The 24,404-nt window shown below is 35.3% G+C and overlaps 1 non-coding gene across 1 annotated transcript; it reads left to right on the top strand.

Annotated features, from left to right (window-relative positions):
• The first annotated feature begins 17,268 nt into the window (after positions 1–17,268).
• On the top strand, positions 17,269–17,432 carry LOC133097109 (U1 spliceosomal RNA). Its single transcript, XR_009701982.1, has one exon. It is a non-coding gene; the product is annotated as a U1 spliceosomal RNA (small nuclear RNA).
• Positions 17,433–24,404: the final 6,972 nt, after the last annotated feature.

Raw genomic sequence — 24,404 nt, 5'->3', positions numbered from 1 at the left:
AATAAGTTGTTCATAGACTAAAAATGCTCAAAGGAACCTACTCAACTTGATAAACTGTTTTCTGTTTTTAAGTGAAACTACATAAGAGATTGGATTTTCCTCCTGGTTAACTTTCAGTTACCTGGGAATGAGATAAAATGAAAAATGGAAGAAAAAGAGGTTGGAAATACTTTAGAGATTGATTCTGTCAGATGCTTAAGTAACTTCTTTCTACTAGGCTGAGAAGAAATTCTCCCTAGCTGAGGGTATATGTTTATTAAATAGAAAGAGCTTGTCCACATTGTTTGGGCCACTGTTTTGATTTAAAAGATCATTATCTTGTGCATGTTTGTAATTATCTCAGAAGACTGAATATAAATATGAAGTGGGTGGCTTTACTGCCCTTTGTATTTAAGGGAGAGCACAAGAAAATGATTACCTAGTGAGCTTCTTTTTTGCTGTGTTGTTCTCTCTTTGGTGCTTTCCTTTTTGCTTTTGTTCTATTTGAGCTATGCAACTTTAACTTTCACCCCACTCAGTCTTACTTCCTGATAGTGGTTTTTTTTTTGCATGGTTTAGCATATTTTTCCTTTAGTATTTCCGCTAATATTAGTTCTGGTTTCCTTATAATATGCATAGTTTTGTTTTTCCATATTACAGCTCTTTGGGAATCCTGTTTCCCATTTTCCTTTGCACGTGTCTAGCTACTTAATAAGGAAAGAAGAGTGTCAAAATAAGGACATGGGAGATTCCAGAACAAGGAATATTAGACGTAGAAAAGACTGGAGATCAGCTGTTATAGATGTTTTGCTTTATAGATGGCTTAACTGAGATCCAAAGGATGAAGTGTTTTCCAGGATCACACATTACCTAAGTGACATTAAATCCTCTTTCTGAATCATCACTTATGTCTATGTTAGGATATCTTTCTCTTTTTTTTGTTATTAATAGAGTACATTGATGGAATTATTCTCATAAATGATAGAGCAATGGTTCAGTCCTTTTTTCCTCTGACACATTTGAAGACATTTAACTTCCTATTGGGTTAACAATGCTGCTATACATCAGGCAGGTTATCAAAAGATGTGCTGACTTTGGTGGGGCATGTGACTACTCCCATCTATTCATACCAGAATAATAGAAACAAAAAACACTTTTTCAGTTTGCTATTGCTGATATAGGAAGCTTCAATTCTGGGGAGTCTGCTGAGCTCCCAAGCCAGTTCCCCCCACTCCAGAGCCCCCTCCAGACTGAGTGGGTCCTGGGGCCATAGGAGCGAGGCCGGGGAGATCAGGAGAGGCAGGAGGGAGGGGCCTTCCCAGACCCCAGACCGGAGGAGCAGGAGAGGAGAGGAAGGTGTTTGCCCTGCCCACTCAAGCCCAGGAAGCCTGCTGGGCTCCAGAGGAGGTCCCCTGCCCTCTGAGACCAGGGGTGGGGGGCACGCCAGGACCCCTTCTGTTCCTTGAGCCTAAGCCCCACCTTCCACAGGCCCCAGGGCCTTTTCCAGCCTGTGTGTCCTAAGCATAGGCCCCGCTTACCGCCCAAACCTCGCCCTTGCTTAGGCCCTGCCCTCCACAGCCAAGGCCTTCCCTCCCCCCCACCTTTTTTTTTTCTTTTCCCTCCTCCTCTTTTTTAATATTGTGGTACTGCTGTACCTTCCATTTGTTGATTCATCTGTATTTTTATTTTTACATTCTTTCTAACATATCTGTTAGTTTCCCAGTCTAATTTTATTTTTTACTTTGTTATTCTTTTTTTTTTTTTTTGCCACCCCATGACACTTGCAGGATCTTGGTTCCTGAGCCCAGGGTCGAGTGGAAGCTCCTGCAGTGGGAGCTCCGAGTCCAAACCACTGGACTAACAGAGAACCTCAGACCCCAGGGAATATTCATAGGAGTGAGGTATCACAGAAGTCCTCATCTCAGCACCAAGACCCAGCTCTACCAAATAGCCTACAAACTCCAGTGTTGAAAACCTCAGGCCAAACAACCAGTAAAACAGGAGCACTATCTCACTCATAAAAAAAAAAAAAGAGACGGCAAAAACATGTTACAGATGAAGGAGCAAGATAAAAACCTACAAGACCAAATAAATGAAGAGGAAATGGGCAATCTACCTGAAAAAGAATTCAGAGTAGTGATAGTAAAGATTATCCAGAATCTCGGAAATAGAATGGAAGCACGGATTGAGAAAATACAAGAAATGTTTAACAAAGATCCAGAAGAACTAAAGAACAAACAAACAGAGATGAACAACACAATAACTGAAAGGAAAAATACACTAGAAGGAATCAATAACAGAATAACTGAGGCAGAAGAACGAATAAGTGAGCTGGAAGACAAAATGGTGGAAATAACTGCTGAGGAGCAGAATAAAGAAAAAAGAATGAAAAGAATTGAGGACAATCTCAGAGACCTCTGGGACAACACTAAATGCACCAACATTCAAATTATAGAGGTCCCAGAAGAAGAAAAAAAAAGAACGTGTCTGAGAAAATATTTGAAGAGATTATAATTGAAAACTTCCCTAACATGGGAAAGGAAATAGTCACTCAAATGCAGGAAGCACAGAGAGTCCCATACAAACCCTAGGAAAAACACACCAAGAAACATATTAATCAAACTAACAAAAATTAAATTCAAAGAGAAAATACTAAAAGCAGCAAGGGAAAAACAAAAAACATACAAAGGAATCCCCATAAGGTTATCAGCTGATTTTTCAGTGGAAGTTCTGCAGGCCAGAAGGGAGTGGCAGGATATACTTAAAGTGATGAAAGAGAAAAACCTACAACCAATATTACTCTACCTAGCAAGGATCTCATTCAGATTTGACGGAGAAGTCAAAAGCTTTTCAGACAGGCAAAAGCTAAGAGAATTCAGCACCACCAAACCAGCTTTACAACAAATGCTAAAGAAACTTCTGTAAGCGGGAAACACAAGAGAAGAAAAAGACCCACAAAAACAAACCCAAAACAAGAAAATGGTAATAGGAACATATATATCGATAATAACCTTGAATGTAAATGGATTAAATGCCCCAACCAAAAGACACAGACTGGCTGAATGGATACAAAAACAAGACCCATATATATGTTGTCTACAAGAGACCCACTTCAGACCTAAGGACACATATAGACTGAAAGTGAAGGGATGGAAAAAGATATTCCATGCAAGTGGAAATAAAAAGAAAGTTGTAGAAGCAATAGTTGTATCAGATAACATAGACTTTAAAATAAAGACTGCTACAAGAGATAAGGAGGGACACTACATAGTGATCAAAGGATCAATCCAAGAAGAAGATAGAACAATTATAAATGTTTATGCACCCAACATAGGAGCACCTCAATACATAAGGCAAATGCTAACAACCATGAAAGGAGAAATTGACAGTAACACAATAATAGTAGGAGGCTTTAACACCCCACTTACACCAGTGGACAGATCATCCAAACATAAAATAAATGAGGAAACTCAAGCTTTAAATGACACAATAGAAAAGATAGATCTAATTGATATTTATAGAACATTCCACACAAAAGTGGCAGAATGCACTTTCTTCTCAAGTGCACATGGAACATTCTCCAGGAGAGATCACACCTTGGGTCACAAATCAAGCCTCGGAAAATTTAAGAAAATTGAAATCGTATCAAGCATGTTTTCTGACTACAACACTATGAAATTGGAAATCAATTACAGGGAAAAAACTGTAAAAAACACAAATACATGGAAGCTAAACAGTGCACTACTAAATAAACAAGAGATCACTGAAGAATTCAAAGAAGAAATTAAAAAATACCTAGAAACAAATGACAACGAAAACACGATGACCCAAAACCTATGGGACGCAGCAAAAGCAGTTCTAAGAGGGAAGTTTATAGCAATTCAATCTCACCTCAAGAAACAAGAAAAATCTCAAGTAAACAATCTAACCCTACACTTAAAACAACTAGAGAAAGGACAAAGAAAACCCAAAGGCAGTAGAAGGAAAGAAATCATAAAGATCAGAGCAGAAATAAATGAAGTAGAAATGAAGAAAACAATAGCAAAGATCAATAAAACTAAAAGCTGGCTCTTTGAGAAGATAAACAAAATTCAGAAACCATTAGCCAGACTCATCAAGAAAAACGGAGAGAACGCAAATCAATAAAATTAGAAATGAAAAAGGAGAAATCACAACTGACACTACAGAAATACAAAGAATTATAAGAGACTACTACAAACAACTATATGCCAATAAAATGGACAACCATGAAGAAATGGACAAATTCTTGGAAACGTACAGTTTTCCAAGACTGAACCAGGAAGAATTAGAAAATATAAACAGACCTATCACAAGTAATGAAATTGAAACTGTAATTAAAAATCTTCCAACAAACAAAAGTCCAGGACCAGATGGCTTCACAGGTGAATTCTGTCAAATGGTCAGAGAAGAGCTAACACCTATCCTTCTTAAACTCATCCAAAAAATTGCAGAGGGAGAAACACTCCCAAATTCATTCTACGAAGCCACCATCACCCTGATACCAAAACCTGAAAAAGATATCACAAAAAAAGAAAATTATAGACTAATATCACTGATGAACATAGATGCAAAAATCCTGAACAAAATACTATCAAACAGAATCCAACAGCACATTTAGAGGATCATACACCATGATCAAGTGGGATTTATCCCGGGGATGCAAGGATTCTTCAGTATATGCAAATCAATCAATGTGATACACCACATTAACAAATTAAGGAATAAAAGCCATATGATCAGCTCAATAGATGCAGAAAAAGCTTCTGACAAAATTCAACACCCATTTATGATAAAAACTCTCCAGAAAATGGGCATAGAGGGAACCTACCTCAATATAATAAAGGCCATATATGACAAACCCACAGCAAGCATGATACTCAATGGTGAAAGACTGAAAGCATTTCCACTAAGATTAGGAACAAGACAAGGATGTCCACTCTCGCCACTCTTATTCAACATAGTTTTGGAAGTCCTAGCCATGGCAATCAGAGAAGGAAAAGAAATAAAAGGAATCCAAATTGGAAAAGAAGAAGTAAAACTGTCACTGTTTGCAGATGACATGATACTATACATAGAAAATCCTAAAGATGCCACCAGAAAACTACTAGAACTAATCAATGAATTTGGTAAGGTTGCAGGATACAAAATTAATGCGCAGAAATCTCTGGCATTCCTATACACCAATAACGAAAAATCAGAAAGAGAACTTAAGGAAACACTCCCCTTTACCATTGCAACAAAAAGAATAAAATACCTAGGAATAAACCTGCCTAAGGAGGTGAAAGACTTGTACTCAGAGAACTATAAAACACTGATGAAAGAAATCAAAGATGACATAAACAGGTGGAGAAATATACCATGTTCTTGGATTGGAAGAATCAATATTGTGAAAATGACTACTACCGAAAGCAATTTACAGATTCAGTGCAATCCCTATCAAACTACCAATGGCATTCTTCACAGAATTAGAACAAAAAATCTTACAATTTGTATGGAAACACAAAAGACCCCGAATAGCCAAAGCAATCTTGAGAAAGAAAAATGGAGTTGGAGGAATCAGGCTCCCTGACTTCAAACTATACCACAAAGCTACAGTAATCAAGACAGTATGGTACTAGCACAAAAACAGAAATATAGATCAGTGGTACAGGATAGAATGCCCAGAGATAAACCCACACACATATGGGCACCTAATTTATGACAAAGGAGGCAGGAACATACAATTGAGAAAAGACAGCCTCTTCAATAAGTGGTGCTGGGAAAACTGGACAGCTACATGTAAAAGAATGAAATTAGAACCCTACGTAACACCATACACAAAAATAAACTCCAAATGGATTAAAGACTTAAATATAAGGCCAGAGAGTATAAAAATTTTAGAGGAAAACATAGGAAAAACACTCTTTGACATAAACCACAGCAAGAACTTTTTTGACCCACCTCCTAGAGTAACAGAAATAAAAACAAAAATAAATGGGACTTAATTAAACTTAAAAGCTTTTGCACAGCAAAGGAAACCATAAAGAAGACAAAAAGACAACCCTCAGAATGGGAGAAAATATTTGCAAATGAAACGACAGACAAAGGATTAATCTCCAAAATATACAGACAGCTCATGGAGCTCAATATCAAAAAAACAAACAATACAGTTAAAAAATGGGTGGAAGACCTAAATAGACATTTCACCAAAGAAGACATACAGATGGCCAAGAGGCACATGAAAAGATGCTCAACATCACTAATTATTAGAGAAATGCAAGTCAGAACTACAATGAGGTATCACCTCACACTGGTCAGAATGGCCATTATCAAAAAAGCTAGAAACAATAAATGCTGGAAAGCGTGTGGTGAAAAGGGAACCCTCCTACACTGTTGGTGAGAATGCAAATTGATACAACCACTATGGAAAACAGTATGGAGGTTCCTTAAAAAACTAAAAATAGAACTACCGTATGACCCAGCAATCCCACTACTGGGCATATACCCTGAGAAAACCATAATTCAAAAAGAGACATGCACCACAATTTACATTGCAGCAGTATTTACAGTAGACAGGACATGGAACCAACCTAAATGTCCATCGACAAATGAATGAATAAAGAAGATGTGGCACATACATACACTGGAATATTACTCAGCCATAAAAAGAAACGAAATTGAGTTATTTGTAGTGAGGTGGATGGACCTAGAGTCTGTCATACAGAGTGAAGTAAGTCAGAAAGAGAAAAACAGATACTGTATGCTAATGCATATATATGGAATCTAAAAAAAAAAAAAAAGGTACTGATGAACCCAGTTACAGGGCAGGAATAAAGAGGTAGACATAGAGAATGGACTTGATGACATGGGGTGGGAAGGCGAAGCTGGGGCGAAGTGAGAGTAGCATCGACATATACACACTACTGAATGTAAAATAGTTGGCTGGTGGGAAGCAGCAGCATAGGACAGGCAGATCGGCTCAGTGCTTTGCCATGACCTAGAGGGGTGAGATAGGGAGGATGGGAGGAAGACTCAAGAAGGAGGGGATGTGGGGACATGTGTATGCATATGGCTGATTCACTTTGTTGTACAACAGAAACTAACACAGTATTGTGAAGCAATTATACTCCAATAAAGAGCTATTAAAAAAAATAGATAACTAATAAGGACCTACTGTATAGCACAGGGAACTCTTACTCAATACTCTGTAATGACCTATATGGGAAGAGAATCTAAAAAAGAGTGGATATATGTGTCTGTATAACTGATTCACTTTGCTGTACAGCAGAAACTAACAGAACATTGTAAATCAACTATACTCCAATTTAAAAAACAAGAAAAGAAAACTAGATAAATTAATAAAACTTGCTAATTTATTAATAAACCCATAGGAAAAAAGATGTTTCCTTAGACTGACTCATTGTTCAAAAGTATGGCTACTTCTCTCTTAAAGCACTATTTTGATTGTCATCTCTAGTCTATTTCATTTAATGAAAGACTTCTACTGGTTACTAATTAATTGGTAATATTTTATGTTAAACATACCAATTAAAGGTCCTGACAAATCCAATCAGAAATTGAAATATACCAAAAAATTCAAAGGAAGGAAATACAGACCAAATCAGAGAAATTAGTAGTATCATGCTCATCAGTGTGAATTTTAGCTTTATAGTATCAACAAGAATAGGGACAATGAGATTTCCATAGTGATACTGATTGCTGTCATCACATCTTGAATGAGCAAGACAGAAAATAAAAGGATTTTCATAAATTGTTTACTTGCTTTCTGAGAAGTTTATTTCCTATTGCTTTTGAAAGTTTTTGAAAGTACATTACTGAAGTATATGGGCACTGGATCATATTAACTGATTAATTTAAAAGAGAATGGTTAATATATGTATCAGTCAAGGTCCAAATAAGAAAACAGACACCTCTCCAGGTCTTTCGAAAAGGGGGGATTTAATGCAGGGAACAATTACTAGAACCTGGTTATCTATTTTTTTTTAAATAGAGAGTTGAGCTGAGACAACAAAAAGCAGAAGGTGAAGCAATCTAGAGTTAACAGCGGCAGGACAGCACTGCCACCCCAAAGCTGGAGGAATAAGATGAAGAGGTAGTATGACCAGAATCCAGAAGCTAGATCTTCCTATAGGAGTTAGAATCATGGGGGCAGGTGGAAGGCTGTGTAATGGAAGTTGGAGTCAGCAGGCTATGTGACCCCTGTCAAAGATGTCACCAGGAGTAGAGAGAGAAGAAAGAAACAGTCTGGATTTTATTCTGTACCTGCCCTCCAGTCTTTTGTTATGCCTCCCAATGTCTATGCCTACTTGGCAGTCTGAGGTCAAGAGAAAGACAAATAACTGTAGTTCCCTGTGATGTTGAGAAAATCAGGAGAAGTGGCGGGGTGGGGGGGAGAAAACTTGCACAATGAGTATTCACTGATATATAAAATAAGAACACCTTGAGATATTCAGAAAGACAATATTTATCTTTTATGCAAAGAAACAAAGGATGACAGAAAACGTCCACTCAATTAATTTAACAAAAGACAACTCAAATTACAATCCATATGTCACTTTTTTTCCGAAATACAAGGAAGTAGAATAAAACAACCCCAGCTTTAATTTGTGTTAAAAGCTCTTTACCCAGATGACTTAGCCTTGCTTTCATTATATTGCTAATGAATACCAAATATTTGTACAGATAATAACTATGTCCCTGTATTCATGTTAATGTTTAAGAGGTTGGCCTTAATCATTACCATGGTATAACCTCTGTAGGGTGTGTCAGCCCAGTGATAGTATTGGCAATAATTTAGTCATATGTCAACAAAACTCCCATTATCTTAGCCATAATTATTATAGGTGTTTCCTTTATTTACTTAGGCAAAAATCTAGCCACAGAGACTTGGAGACAATAACTTTATTTTCAATCAATCAGCAACTATTTCCCTAGTTGTCTTTGTGACTACAAATAGGTTAAGTGTTTTAGAAGGAGTAAAAGAAAGGTCAGCCCTAGTTTCTATTAAGAGACAGTGACAACAACAAAAACCACTATATTAAAGTGCTTACTCATACCAAAAGAAAGCATAAGATTGAATGTGATACAGTGGGATCAAGAGCACAGTCTTACTAGTTAGAAAATTTTGGCTTTGCTTCTTTCTAGTTGTGTAATGCTTTGAAAATTGCTTTTGAGCCTTGGTTTACTGTACAGAGAGGGATAATATTACCTATCATGTGTTTGCTGTGAGAAGTGACTAAATATGTAAACAGCATAGGGTACAGCATGTAAAATTCTCAATAAATGATAGTTATTATTAGTCATTTTAATAATAATGGCAAGAATAGATGGCCAAAGCCTAAGGGGGATTAGAACTGAGGTTTGAGGGATCAGAAGAATTTGAATAGGTCAAGGATGACAGTATTCCAGAAAGCACAAATAGCTTTATTTAATAGATTAAATAGAAAGGGAAAAACATATTTGGGAAGATATATAGGGTTAGTGGATCAGGAGAAAGCTAATAAGCAAAGGAGGAATATCAGATCATGAAGATGTCAAAAGTAAGGCACTGATAAGGGTTCAATCTCTCTTCTAAATACAGGATGCAAGTAACGAAGTTCAATTTTTTAAAGATTTTTCTAAACTGAGGAATGGTTATCATGGAATAAAATATACAGACCTTAATTGCTCAGATTTAACAATTGTAGAAACCTGTGTAAACACCAAAGAAAAGAATATGATACAGAGTGAAGTAAGTCAGAAAGAGAAAAAGAAATACAGTATGCTAACACATATATATGGAATCTAAGGAAAAAAAAAAAAAAAAAAGGTCATGAAGAACCTAGTGGCAAGACGGGAATAAAGACACAGACCTACTAGAGAATGGACTTGAGGATATGGGGAGGGGGAGGGGTGAGATGTGACAGGGTGAGAGAGTGTCATGGACATATATACACTAGCAAATGTAAAATAGATAGCTAGTGGGAAGCAGCCGCATAGCACAGGGAGTTCAGCTCGGTGCTTTGTGACCACCTAGAGGGGTGGGATAGGGAGGGTGGGAGGGAGGGAGATGCAAGAGGGAAGAGATATGGGAACATATGTATATGTATAACTGATTCACTTTGTTATAAAGCAGAAACTAACACACCATTGTAAAGCAATTATACTTCAATAAAGATGTTTAAAAATAAAAAAAATAAAAATAAAAAAAAAAAAAAGAAGAATATGTAGACCATTTCCAGCACACCAGAAATTTCTCTCATGTACCTTTTCAGTCATTTCTCCCTTTCCCTACCATGTCTTTCATAACTTTCTAATATCTGTCACTATTAAAGAATTTTATCTGTTCTTGGAATTCATATAAGTGGAATTACTTGGGAAGCAGTCTTCCATTCCTTTTTAAATTTAACATGATGTTTTTGAAATCCATCCATTTGCTGGATACTGTATCATATTTATCTGCATTTTTTATTGTTCATAATATGTCCTTATTATCACTTTAGTGTTTTTATTTCTGATGTTAATTTTTATTTCCTCTATTTTTCCTGACTAGTCAACTTAGATTAATCTTTTCAGAAAACCAACCTTTCTTGATTTTCTCAATTTTTTTGTTCATTTTCTATTTCAGTGGTTTCCAATCATTTTTAATTTTTTCTTTTACATTGTATATAATTTACTCTTCTTTTTCTAATTGAAGTATAGTTGATTTACATTATTATATTAGTTTCAGGTGTACAGCATAGTGATTCAGTATTTTTACAGATTATACTCCATTACAAGTTATTATAAGATAACAGCTATAATTCCCTGTGCTATACAAAATATCATTCTTGCTTATCTATTTTATACATAGTAGTTTGTATCTCTTAATCTCATACCCTTAATTTGCCCCTCCCCCTTTCCTCTCCCCTTCAGTAACCACTAGTTTGTTTTCTATATCTATGAGTCTATTTCTTTTTGCATATACATCCATTTGTATTATTTTTTAGATTCCATGTATATGTGATATCATACAGTATTTGTTTTTGTCTGATTTACTTCACTAAGTGTAATATTCCCTAGGTCCATACATGTTGCTGCAAATGGCAGAATTTAATTCTTTTTTTATGGCTGAGTAATATTCCATTGTATATACACATCTTCTTTATCCATTTGTTGATGGGCATTTGGGTTGCTTCCGTATCTTGGCTGTTGTAAATAGTGCTGCTGTGAACATTGGGGTGCATGTATCTTTTCAAATTAGTGTTTTGGGGTTTTTTTTCCAGATATATACCTAGGAGTGGAACTGATGGATCATATGGTAGTTCTACTTTTAGTTTTTTGAGGAACCTCCATACTGTTTTCCATTGTGGCTGCACTAATTTACAGTACAAGGGTTCAACACTGTACAAGGGTTCCCTTTTCTTCACATCCTTTCTAACATTCTCTATTTGTAGACTTTTCGATGATAGCCATTATGACAGGTGTGAGGTTAATTTACTTTTCTTTTTCTAACTTCTTCAAGGAGAATCTTAGGTCTTCGATATTAGACCTTTCATCTTTTTAAAAACTTGCATTTTAAGCTATAAATTTCTCTTTCAGCATTGTTTTAACTACATCTCACATATTTTTGTATGCTGTGGCTTTATTGCTATTTATTCCAATATATACTCTAATTTACCTGTATATGGTCTTTGACCTATGGACTATTTAAGAATGTTTTGTTTACTTTTTACATTTGCTACGTATTTATACTTTCTATATATTTCTATAATTATATATTTATTATATATGTATTTATATATTTAAATACATATTTACTTAAATGCATACATTTTCTATGTATTAAAATTTCTATAATTTATCTATATATTCTAAATATACTTAATGATTTCTAATTTAATACTTTAATACTTTTAATAGTCTGAGGACATGTTCTGTTTTGTTATAATTACTTGATATTTATTAAAATTTGTTTAAGGCCCACTATATGTTCTTAGTGAAAATTCCAGATGTGCTTGAATGCATAGTTTGTAGATGGGAGTAGTATTCTATACTTGTCAAATGGGTCAGATTGTATGACAATTTTTTAAAAAATCTTTTATATTTTTACTGACTTTTGGTCTACTTATTCTAATAGTTACTAAGAAAGGAAATTAAAATCTCCATCTTTGATTATGGATTTATCTATTTCTTCCATTATTTTGTCAAATTTGATTAATATATTTTGAAGCTCTGCTATAATTACATTCATACATGTTTGACTTTTATGTTTTCTTGAAAACATAAATTATTTTGTCATGAAATGCACTCTTTTGTTTCTAGTAATTTTATTGTTCTGAAGTCAGCTTTACCTGAAATTAGTATAGCCGTACAAGCTTTCCTATGCTTAGTGTTTGCATAAGATTATTTTCCATACTTTCATTTTCAGTGTGCCTGTGCTTTTATACTTAAAGTTTTTTTCTTGTAAACAGAATATAATGGGATCTTGTTTTCCTATTTAGTGTATCAATCTGTCTTTTAATTGGAATGGTAATTCCATTTACATTTAATGTAGTTGTTGATATGAGTGGGTTAAGTATCCCATTTTAGTATTAGTTGTTTATCCCATTTGTACTTTTATTTCTTTGTTTCTTCTTTCTTGCCTTCTTTTGGTAAATAACTTTTTTATATCTGATTTTTCTCTTGTATTGGTATTTTTAGCTATGTCTATTTTATTTTTTAGTTGTTGCTCTAGAAACTGCAGCAGGAATCATTAAGTTACCACAGTCTACCTTTAAATAATAATAATGCATCATATCAGGACATGCATAAAAATCTTATAAAAATTGTAATAGTATGATTCCATTTATTTTCCCCACTCTTTCCTGGGTTATTATAATTTACTTCTACATATACTCTAAACCTCCAGAAATCTTTGTTACCACTTTTAAATCAAGATCAAGTCTTTTAGAAATGTAAAATATTATATAAAGGTAATTTAAAAAGCATTTTATATTTACTTAGGTAAATAAGGTAATTTAAAAAGCATTTTATATTTACTCAGCAATTTACTCTTTTGGATACTCTTTATTCCTTCATGAAGATCTTGGGTTTCCTCTGGCATTCTTTTCAGCTTAAATAACTTCTTTTCTTTCTCTCTCTCTCTCTCTCTTCCTTCCTTCCTTCCTTCCTTCCTCCCTCCCTCCCTCCCTCCCTCTCTCCCTTCCTCCCTTCCTTTCTTCCTTTCTTCTCTTTTGAATTTGGATTTGCTGGAGATGAATTCTCTTAGCTTTTGGCTATCTGAAAACATCTTTATACTACTTACATAGTTAAAGGATATTTTTACAGGAGATAGAATTCTAGGTTTGACAATTTTTATCTTTTTTTTTAGCACTTTAAAGACATCATTCCATTGTCATCTGACCTTTATTATTTCTGGTAAAAAGAATCATTTATATTGTTTTCTTCCTTTATATTGAGTCCTTTCTTCTCTGGCTACTTTTAAGAATTGTTCTTTATCTTTGATTTTTAGGAATTTGATTATGCTGTACCTAGGTATAGTTTTCTTTGTATTTATCTTCTTTGCTTCACTGAGAATTTTGGATCAATGGGTTGATGTCTGTCACTAGTTTTTCAAAGTTTTCAGCTGTTATCTCAAATGTTTATTCTGCCTCATCCTTTCACTTTTCTTGGGACTACAATTACATATAATTTTTTTTTATGTTCACTTAAAAAAATCTTTGAGTTTTAGTTGGTATTCTTTCTATTTAACCTATCTTTAAGTTTTCTGATCATCTCCTCAGCTGTTAAGTCCATTAAATAAATTGTTCATTTTGGACTTGGTGATTTTCACTATGAACATTTCCACTTAGTTTTGATTACGCTTTCATTTTTCTGATAAATTTACCCACCTCTTTGCACATCTTATCTACCTTTTTTTACTAGAACTTATAGCATTTTAATCACAATTATTTAAAAATTTCTGTCAATTCTACCATCTTGGAAATCTCTGGGTCTGCATTTATTAGCTATTTCTTGTCTTGAACAAGGGTCTTATTTTCTTCCTTTTCTATGTGTCCTATACTTATTTTAATTATATACTGATAATTTTGTATAAAATATAAGTCGAGACAGAAGTAAATAATATTTACCTTCAGAAAGGGCACATCATTTCTTTCAGACTGCTGGAGAGTTCTCTAAGTCATTCAGATCTGTAGATGAGTTGGCTCTGAGGTTTATAGTGGCTTTGATTTATTTTACCACTGACTTTAAGCACATTGAGGCTAAGATCAGGGCATTCCCTTTAGTAGAATCTGGTATATGAGCACTAGTGACGTTCTGGAAATCTGCCTATTTTACAAATGAGCTACACATTTTTGTTTATGTGGGTTGTCTTTTTTTGCTTTGCATTCCGGCTGCTAGGGTTTAGAGCAGCTATGGAGTTTTTTTGTTTTGTTCTGTGTTTGGCTTCTACTTGTACCCCTGTGCTTGCTGGTCCTTGGTAGATCTTTTTGAGCCTTGAGTTTTCACCATGACATTCAGAGAGCAGCTGCTGTCCACTCTGTGAAGACCTAGCTTGACCTGGATGTATTTCTCTCAGTTCTACTGGTGTGTCCCCAGTCTTTGACATTTGAAAGTTTGAGTGGCCACTGATAAATTTTTTTCATCTTTCTTTTCCTGACCTCTCACTTGCTAAGGTTACAGCCTTAAACATGCAGGAAGGCTTTCTCTGAGTTCCTTTTTTCTATCCCCAGGTTTTTGTATACTACTCCTGAATATTTGGTGAAGAGCTGAGGAAAATAATTGGCTGGTGGTGACAGATTTAATCTGTAGCTGAGGTTCCTTAGGATGTTACTATGTCACACTAGCCTACATACAACTGTTAAAATTCCAGCTGTTTCTTCTTACCTCTTACATGGCATATTCTTCTTCTCACTAGAATTATATGAATATCTTATCCCTTTCTTTATTTTAGCTCATTTGTTTTTCTCTGTGTCTTCAGCTTATTATGATTTTGAAGCTTGCCCAGATTGTTTTGTTTCGGGGTTTTAGGGTAAGTAAGATATTCTCTTAAGACTTGAAAAATCTGAATAAGAAGATGAACCTAGGAAGCTCTATATTTAAAATTAAGTAAGTTAAATCTCATAATAAAGATGATGTGAATTAATGAAACTCAGGATATAAGGATTAAACATATTTGTACATGTTAAAGGAATTTAAATGACCAGGAAATCTAGAAGTATCTTGTGATCTTTATGCAATGATCCCAGATGATCATTGCTGGATAAACTGATCAGAAAGGAAATCTACTGTATAGGATAAGAGAAGTATAATAGGCTTACTTGGTAGAGGCAGAATATAGTAAGTTATTGAAATCAAGGAGGAATTGGGAAGAATAAAAACAAGTTGGAGAAAGATAGAAAATGCTATATTTTTAACAATTTTAAGAATAGGACAAGCCAAGAGCAAGGTGGTGGTTCCATCAACAGGAGTGGAGTATTGACTTCAGGCAAAATGTTGGATCAAGTTATTCATATTAAATCTCTGCTTGAAAACTGCTCAAAATGTTGGATAAAATATAAATATGTATTTTTACATATTAAAGGAAAAATAGCCTTCAATATGTATAGTATTTAAAAAAGAACAGGTGAAAGTTAAAGAACTGAGATCTTTCTCAAGACGTTATAATAAGAATTAAAAAATAGTAAAAGTATGAAAATTAACATAAGACAAGAAATTAATAAAATAGAAAATAAACATGCAATTGAAAAAATCAACAGGGAGAAAATTTGATTCTTTGGGGAAAAATACCCTTACCATAACTGAAAAATTCCAGTGAAACTGATTTTTAAAAAGGCACAAACATCAGGAATAAAAAAACTGATGTCATTATAAATGACACAGACATAAAAAATGTAACAGTGAACCAGGGAAAACATCATAATAATAAATTTGAAATTTTAGCCACAGTGGATAAATTTCTAGAAAAATATAAGCTACCACAACCAACTAAGAAGAAGTAAAGAACCTGAATTTGAATTGAAGAATTGGACCAGCAATCAAAAGTTGTTTCACAAGAGGAATCCAAGATTCAATGATTTCACAGCTGAGTATTATCAAATTCTCAGGGAAGAAAGTATTTGATTTACACAAAATATTCCAGATTATGTGAAAAACTTCTCAAGTCATTTTTTGAGTCTGGTATAATATTGATGCCACCACCACCTGAGAAGGATAGAATGCAGAAGAAAAATTTCAGGCCAGTTTCTATTGTGAATAAAGGATGAAATATTCTACAAGATATCAGCAAATATACTACAGAAAACAGAATAAGAAATCACAGCCATGCTGAATTTATCTAAGAAATCAAAGTTTGGTTTAATATTATAAAATCAATTAATGTAATTCACCACATTAAGAGCTTAAAGGATAATAATTATATTTTCATTTCAGTACATGTAGACGAATTCAATATTCATATAAGATAGAAATGTTAGAAACCTGAGGAAAAAAGCAAAATTTCTTAATCTGATAGAGGTTAAATAAAGCTATATATAGCAACATTATACTTAGTAACAAAATGAAAAAGGTTTTCTTTGAGATTGGCAATAAGACCAGAAAGCTTGCTCTTATTATGTTTGTTAAACATTGTATTGGAGGTCATTAATAAGGCAAAAAAAAATCATAAGGAATGGAAAAGAAGAAACAGAATTGTCAGTATTCACTAATGATATGATTGTACATATAGGCATTCCAAATATATTGATAGATAAATTATTACAATTTAGTGAGGAGGTGAGTTTCAAGAAAAACAGATGATCACAGTAAGGACAGTGACTTTTGGGACATTGTAACTTGCCCTATTCCCAAAGCACATGGACTTTTTAAACTAGATATCAAAATTATTATTAATTTTTAATAAATAAAACCGTATGCTTCAGTGACAGACATGTAGAACAATGGGCTGGACAAATAGCCCAGAAAAAAAGTCACGTGTAAATGGACACGATATATGAGAGACATGGCATAACGTATCAGTGGAGAAATGCAGATATTTCAACAAAAGGTGCTGGTACAACTGGAATCCATGTTGAAAATAATTTGGACCACCACAACCTCCAAAATTCCCAGGTGAATTAAAGATTTACTTGTTAAGGGTAAAACTGCTGTTTTAAAGACATTAATATAGAAAAATATTTTTGTAATTTTTGAAGTAGTGAAGAACTTCTTTAAAAAAAATAGAAAAAGCATCCATCATAAAAGTGATAAAGTCAATTACTTTACAGTGAAATTTTTTGGTTCTCTAAGTATTAGAAAAAAGTGAAGACAATACTTACCTGGCAGGGGAGATACCATGATCACGAAGGTGGTTTTCCCAGGGCGAGGCTTATCCATTGCACTCCGGATGTGCTGACCCTTGCGATTTCCCCAAATGTGGGAAACTCGACTGCATAATTTGTGGTAGTGGGGGACTGCGTTCGCGCTTTCCCCTGTAAAAAAAAAAAAAAAAAGTAAAGACAAACCAGTTTAGGATATGTGAGAGAAGATATACACAAAACATATAAGGGACAATTGACTTGATTTGGGAATATATACATAATACTCCCACGAAATAATGCTACAGTAGCATAACACAAATAATCATAAAGATTTTCAAAAAATTTAAAAGTCAGGAAATACCAAGTGTATTAGATCGAATTACTGGTTCCAACACTTTATTCCCCTGTAATATGATTACACATGCACATCATTGCCATGACTTCTTGGTGTATAAAATGAATGTATTCACTCCTTGATTTTTTGCTTGTTATTTAGGATTTGCTTTGACTAATGGCATGTAAGTGTACATGACATAAACAGTGGCTTAAGTTAGGCTTATACTGTGGAGCTTGCTCCTAAGCTTTCCAGTAGTTCCCTATAAAATTCCTTTACATGTACATATAGCATATGACATTCACTATATTAATAATCTGTATTTTGATTTAATTTGAGTTATCTGAACAATCTGTGAATTATGAGGTGTTTCATAAACACACACACACACAACATACAACACACACACACACACTTTTGGCCTTTGCACATTGCTTCCACATTTGTTTTCAGTGTTAGGTCATGATCACTCAGTGGCTATTTTCTTGGAAAAATGAGGAAGTCCATTATGTTCATCCTGAATGAGCTGCCTTTCATCAATTGCATTTTCTACCTCTTGCCTTTCAAAAGACAACCAAATGGGCCCAAAGGCATTTGTTTAGTAGTCTAAAGAATGACTTTTACAGTGAAACTTTGGAGAAGTTATTGTGATAGCTTCTGCAGCTGTTTGTTTGGGATATAATAGCAGTCCCGTGTCTTTTGCATGCAAAACAGTGTACTGGGAGCTATTTTATCCTCTGGTTTTGTTTCCACTTGCCCTTATTGCGGGTTTCTGGCCAATTTTGCCAAGGTGAAATTTACTCAACCAATATTTATTAAACACCTCCAATGCTCTAGGAATTGAGGGTGTGGCAATGAGTGACTGAGTGGAGAGGAAGCTCTGGTGCCTCTTTTTATAAGGACACCTATTGGATCACGACTTCCCAACCCCCATAACCTCATTTAGTCTTAATTACTTCCTTACTCCAAATACAGCCACACTGGGGGGTTAGGACTTCAACATATAAATTTGGGGAGGGGGGCACATACATTCAGTCCATAACACTTGCTGACCTCTTATTTCCTCATCCTCCTCCTGACTTAGGGTTTCCATTCTTGGGACCCTCAATACTACCTATACACTCAGTGCTACCTGTAGTATTTTTACCTGCACTACCTAGCTTAGACTTGGCTGGTTCTGTCCTCAAAGCTTATTATCATCATCAACCAACACTGATTAAGTGTCTTCTTATTAAGTTCCCTTATTTGGGCGCTATGAAGCTTGATCTTATCAGACTGTTAGTGAATGCCCCAAATCAAGCCTTTGGCATAATACTTTCCTTCCTCTCTCTTTGCCCTTCCTGAGGCTTCTGCATTTCTGCTACCAGTTTTACACCTACAGCCTAATGCTGTTTACTTCTCACTATGTGACAAATGACCTGTCATTTCTAAAAATGCTGCCTAGTGACTTTGTACCTCAGATATTTCCCCACCTGGCTTTGTGGAGCCACTCATGACCTCATTGGGGCATGCTCCAATCTACTGTAGTACATTTATTAGCACTAAAGCCAGTGATTGTCTCAAGAGTTTTACCAAACTCAGGAAATCAAGTAGATGAATTACTTGTTGTTTCTATCTCAGTTGTCTATGAGAAACACACAATGGGTAGATTTTTCACTTCAAAAAGACATGATGGGATGTAAACCCGTTTGGAAAAGATAATGAATCATAATGAAGAGCCCTTACAAAACGGTGGATAATTGTACCTGATATGTCTTCTCAGGTGGCTCTCCTATTGACAGAGGTGAATATTTTTAGAACTGAGTGCTTCAGAACTGGGCAGTTGTGTTGTAAGTATGGCTTATGTTCTCATCATAAGATAGACAAGACCCCCTGGGATCTTCTCTGCTTGAATGGAATGAATTATTCAATTGACAGGGGAGATTAAGAATGCTTCATCAGGCAAACTAACACAGGCTCATTTTCCTATCCAGAATAAGACTTTCTAAAGAACTATTCATAGATGAAGAGTCCTGCAATGTAAACACTACTAAAGTATTTGTTTTTTTGAAAGATGGCTCAATATTTCAGTCATGGCATCAGTCATTTCCATAGGATCCTATGTGATTAGGGACATACTGTGTTTCATTGAAAATACTTCAGTAGGCAGAGAGAAAATCGTAAAAGTATGTTCTTTCTGTGGATTCATTAAATTATTTGTTTATTGCCAGGTCAGTGTAGAGATTCTATAGGGACTTGTCACTCTGTTCTCAGCTAGGATAATGAAACATGCTATCTTTTAGAAACATATCATTCAGTCCTTATTTATTCTAACTGCTCTGGGATCCAACTGTTTTTCTCTCCTGATCCCTACCCTCATGATACTGTGATAACCAGGGAAATGCTAAAGTGATGAATCATGCAGTGATAATACTAATCATTTACTCTTTCTTTTAAAACAATTTTTATGGATAGTAACAATAAATCATTTTTATTTATAAGCTAAGTAGGGTAAAACCAGCTCCTGTACAATTTGTAAAGTAAAATTCTGGTAGAAAAGAATGTATAGGTTATATAAAATTTCCAAGAAAATTTAAAAGTTTAGACTTTAAAACAAATTATCTTTGTTTTATCCTTTGTGCTCCATTGCAGGCTGTATATCCCCCAATTATTTAAGCTGTAATAATTTGTTAGGCTCATCTGTGTGTCCATTTCTCTGACTTGAATATACTCAGTTAAATACAAGTCTTTTTCTTCTTTGTTTTAATAGGCACCTAAACATAGAGCCTGGCATTTATTGTGCACTCAGCATAAGTGAGTAAGTGACTGGCTTACACATAAATGTTCTTTTTTTCCTAAAAATAATAGTTAGAAAGGTTTTTCTATATTACCATGAGTTAGCAAAAGGAAATCTGAAATAAAATATCTGTAAATCTGCCTTTAATAGATCTGTTAAAACAAACAACACAAAACAAAAATGATTTTTCTCTATATAGTACTGTATAAAATTTTAGCTCATGTACTGAATAGATCAAAGATTTCCACACAAGATGTTTATTGACAACTTTGCCCTAGCCTGAAACTCCAGATATTTGAATTTTTATATTCTGAGAATAAGGCCAATATGTAAGAGACATATCTTAGTTTTCTTTGTTAGTTTCTACTTGTATTATCAAGTAAATTGAGTTTCGTATTCCACTCATACAATTTTTAGGAAACCCATGTTCTTGTTTTAATTCTTCTATTAAATATCATCCCTCCAAATGACATGTTAGCTCTCTGTACTTTTCTATAAAACAGGAATGATCATGAAAGTTTTGCCTCCCCAGAAAGGCTGATTATTAGCATAAACAAAATCATAATATGTGAAAGTATTTTGAAAAGTACTAAGTAACAAGCAACTACAGGGAAGTGTTGAAGAACAGACAGACATGGGAATGCGATGATGAAAATACTGTGGTTGATTAATATCAACCACAGTATTTTATCCTTTTATCCTTGGCTCAGTTTTCAAGGCTCCTAAAAACATATCAATTGCATAGAGGTTGTATTGGGGTAGTTACTGTTCCTTCCAGGTCCTAGAGCACAGCACTGTGACTTCCACCCTCCCTGGCTGATACTCCATATGTTTTTGAGCTCTTTCTACCTTGGTCCAAGCCACTCCATCCAACTGAGGCCACTTCCTATAAGTAGAGAAGGTGCTTTCCCTATTTCTACTCGCTTCCTGAGAATGGAATTCAACCAGTAGAACATAGATCTCTCTCCTCTGCTTTACTTGCTCTGCCCTGAGGAAGAAGAATGACTTATCTGAGTGGTAAACTTGGGTAGGGTTACTAGACAAGTTTGGCTCAGCTCTACATCTCTCTCTAGGACCAAGCCTGCTTACAACAAGACAGGTCCTCCTCTACCTCTTCACACTTGAGTCCTACTTGGGCAGATCTCCACATTGCAAGGAGGCCTCTGCTGGCTCAGCAACTGGGTGCCTATGGCTGTCTAATTCAAGGGTCCAATACTGGTGATCCTACTTCACTCTCCCACCTATAAGTCCTCCAGCCTAGACACTGGTTAATAAAAGTGATAATTTATCCTCCATAACTACTGTTTATTTTATTTTTCAACTGTTCAGAACCTGAATGGTGAAGAGATGTGATGTTTATTGCATTATCCCTTTCTCTCATCCCAGAATTCTGCACACATATGTTGGGAGGGTCTAAAAGTTCTATCATGAGCAATGACCCTCTGGCTCCAGAATTTGTTCGCATTTTCCTCACCTCTTTTCTCCATTTAAATCTAGTATTCCTTATTCCTGTATTCTTGGTTCTCTGGCCCCCATTTTTGTCTATGTTTTGGCACCCGATGCTCATTTCAAGCCCCCTTTTCCATTATAACCCATTTGGTAGCCCAATGCCATGCATTTTAACTTTGGGAAAGAAAGCACAAACCCCAGCACTAGCCTTGAGGGATCCCAGATGGTCAGCACATTTGCCCTAAACAAGTCCTCCTCCTAATAAAGGAGGTTGGCACATTCTCTAGCAAACGAAGGCCAGCACCAGCTGCCCTGCCTTGTCTCTGTTAGCTTTTTTTGTGTTTTTGCAGACTTTTCTCTGTTAGCGCAGAGAGCTTCCCAACAATGTTGGGAGCTACTTGGATGCTAGAGGAAATGTTTTGCTTTTCTCCAATCCTTCCAATAGACTATTCATACTTTCCCTGTGCATGAGGTTGAAATTGCCTTTGAGAAGTCTGTAACTACCAAAACTTTCTATTTGGATTCTGACTGGAATACAGTGAAGGAGATTATTCAGTGGTACTCCCCCCCGCCTTTTTTTTTGATTTGTTGGTATTTAGTTTAAATGTCTTGTTTCATGGTCTTGACAGTGCTGTGGTATGATATTACTTTGCAACCAGCATGGTGCCACTATTTTAAAGGTCACTGAGATACTCAGCCTATGTTTACATTCCACTTCCTACTGGGAACACTGTGTTCCTGATTGACTTCACCAAGTTGCTGAGGCTTTGGAACACCTCTTGGAAGGTACAAATTTCAAAAAGAATTAAAAACTGTCTTAGGCATTTGAAATATAAAAATAGAAGCAAACTTAGAGGTCCCTTAAACTCTCAGTTTAAAAAGATAAACTGATATGACACAGATTAAGTGATTTTCCCAATAGAAATGATACTAAATATAAATCTGAGGATTGTAACAAAGTAGACATTATGCCTGATTTAGGGCTTTTCCCCACTTCACAGCACTGTCCTCTCATTACCAGAGAAGTATAAAAACATTCATTAAACACTATCCAACTCAAACAATTTACTCACTTTTCTACATAAATGCTTACTGGAAAATTTCATCTTGCTTTGACTACTTAAGATACTTTCCACATGGAGCAAAGGCAGTTATTTAATTCTTTAAATTCTTGCTCTGTGGAATTGATATCTAAAAGTAATTATTCTGGTGGCTAAAGATTTATAGAGGTTAAAGCCTTCCTGAACCTTGAGGAGACATGCAGGATAGATGCTACTGCTTTCTTTGATTTAAGATTATGAACATATAACCCACAAAACCACTGTGACCCTAGTGGTCTTTGGTCTATGCCTTTGAAAACTTATCTACTTTCATAAAAGAGTGAGGAAGTTCACTCTGCCCACCTTGAGTCTATGGCAAGAGGATGGCTGCACAATTCTATTGCAGGGAGATGAAGAATTGGTATCAATAAAGCTCATCCTCCCATCTGCGCAATGAGGTTAGTGTACCCATCCAATATGAGAGAAACCCAATTACAGAATTACATTTTGAAGGTCTTTTTCAGGGGCCAGACCTGATATAAATTATTGTATCAGGCATGAAATCAGCAGGAAAAAAGATAGCGACATCATAAGGAGTTATTGAAAATAGTTTAATAAACCAGTTTTTTACACTTCTGTGTCCAGGTTTAAAGAAAACCAATAAAGAATGGTAAAATACCCATGAGCTTGCAAAAGCAGAAAGCTGCCATCACCTGTAGGCTTGAAAGGACAAAGGAAGCAAATGTTTGCTGGACTCTTCTGAGACCTACAACTGTAGGAAACACCCATCTGAAAGAAGCTGAAGAATTGGTCAAGGGACACAGTGTGTTAGCCAACCCACAGCAGAGCAGGGAGGAACTATGGGAATAAATACCTTGAATTCTTTCCTTCTACTCTTAAACTCTCAAACAGTGCTTCACATTGAGCAAACAAATCAGAAAGTGGAGGACAAGGAAGCCCGGTTCATATGAGTCAGTCCCGAAGCACATAGTAGGGTGGAGAAGGCAGAAAGTCTGTGTAGAGGGGCAACCAGATATGGTCCAGCCATGTACATTATCAAAATTTGCTGAATAAATGCATTGTTTCCTTACTGGAAAGACTATCTTCAAATTTGACCACCATTCTTGCTTCAGCAGAAACTTTCACTGGCCTATAATTATTTTCCAATATTAATGCAGGTTCTCACACTCATTTTTAATCACCATAAGAATTTTCTCTCTTCCATAACAATCACAATTCCAAAACTCAGCTCTTAAATTTTCCAGTTAAGAGAGCCTATAAATTATCTTTCCTTTTTTTTTTTTTTTGAAAAAAGCTGGTTTGAGTTTCTGTCATTCATAGCCAGAAGTCCTAATATGACCTTACTTGCTTTCTTCAGTCACACTTGTATTCAGTTCCTCAACCACGTTCCTATGAATGTTTCAGAAATTACTGCAGAATAATAAGTGGCTGAAATTGAAAGTGCCCTTCTCTAGGCACTTCATGAAAAATAAAGGAGACAAAATAAGCACAAAAGACAAGGTGACAGGCTTGCTTGCACAGCTTCC

Source organism: Eubalaena glacialis, chromosome 8 (genome assembly GCF_028564815.1).
Source record: "Eubalaena glacialis isolate mEubGla1 chromosome 8, mEubGla1.1.hap2.+ XY, whole genome shotgun sequence".
Lineage (NCBI taxonomy): Eukaryota > Metazoa > Chordata > Mammalia > Artiodactyla > Balaenidae > Eubalaena > Eubalaena glacialis.
This window is presented reverse-complemented; position numbering and strand designations above follow the sequence as displayed.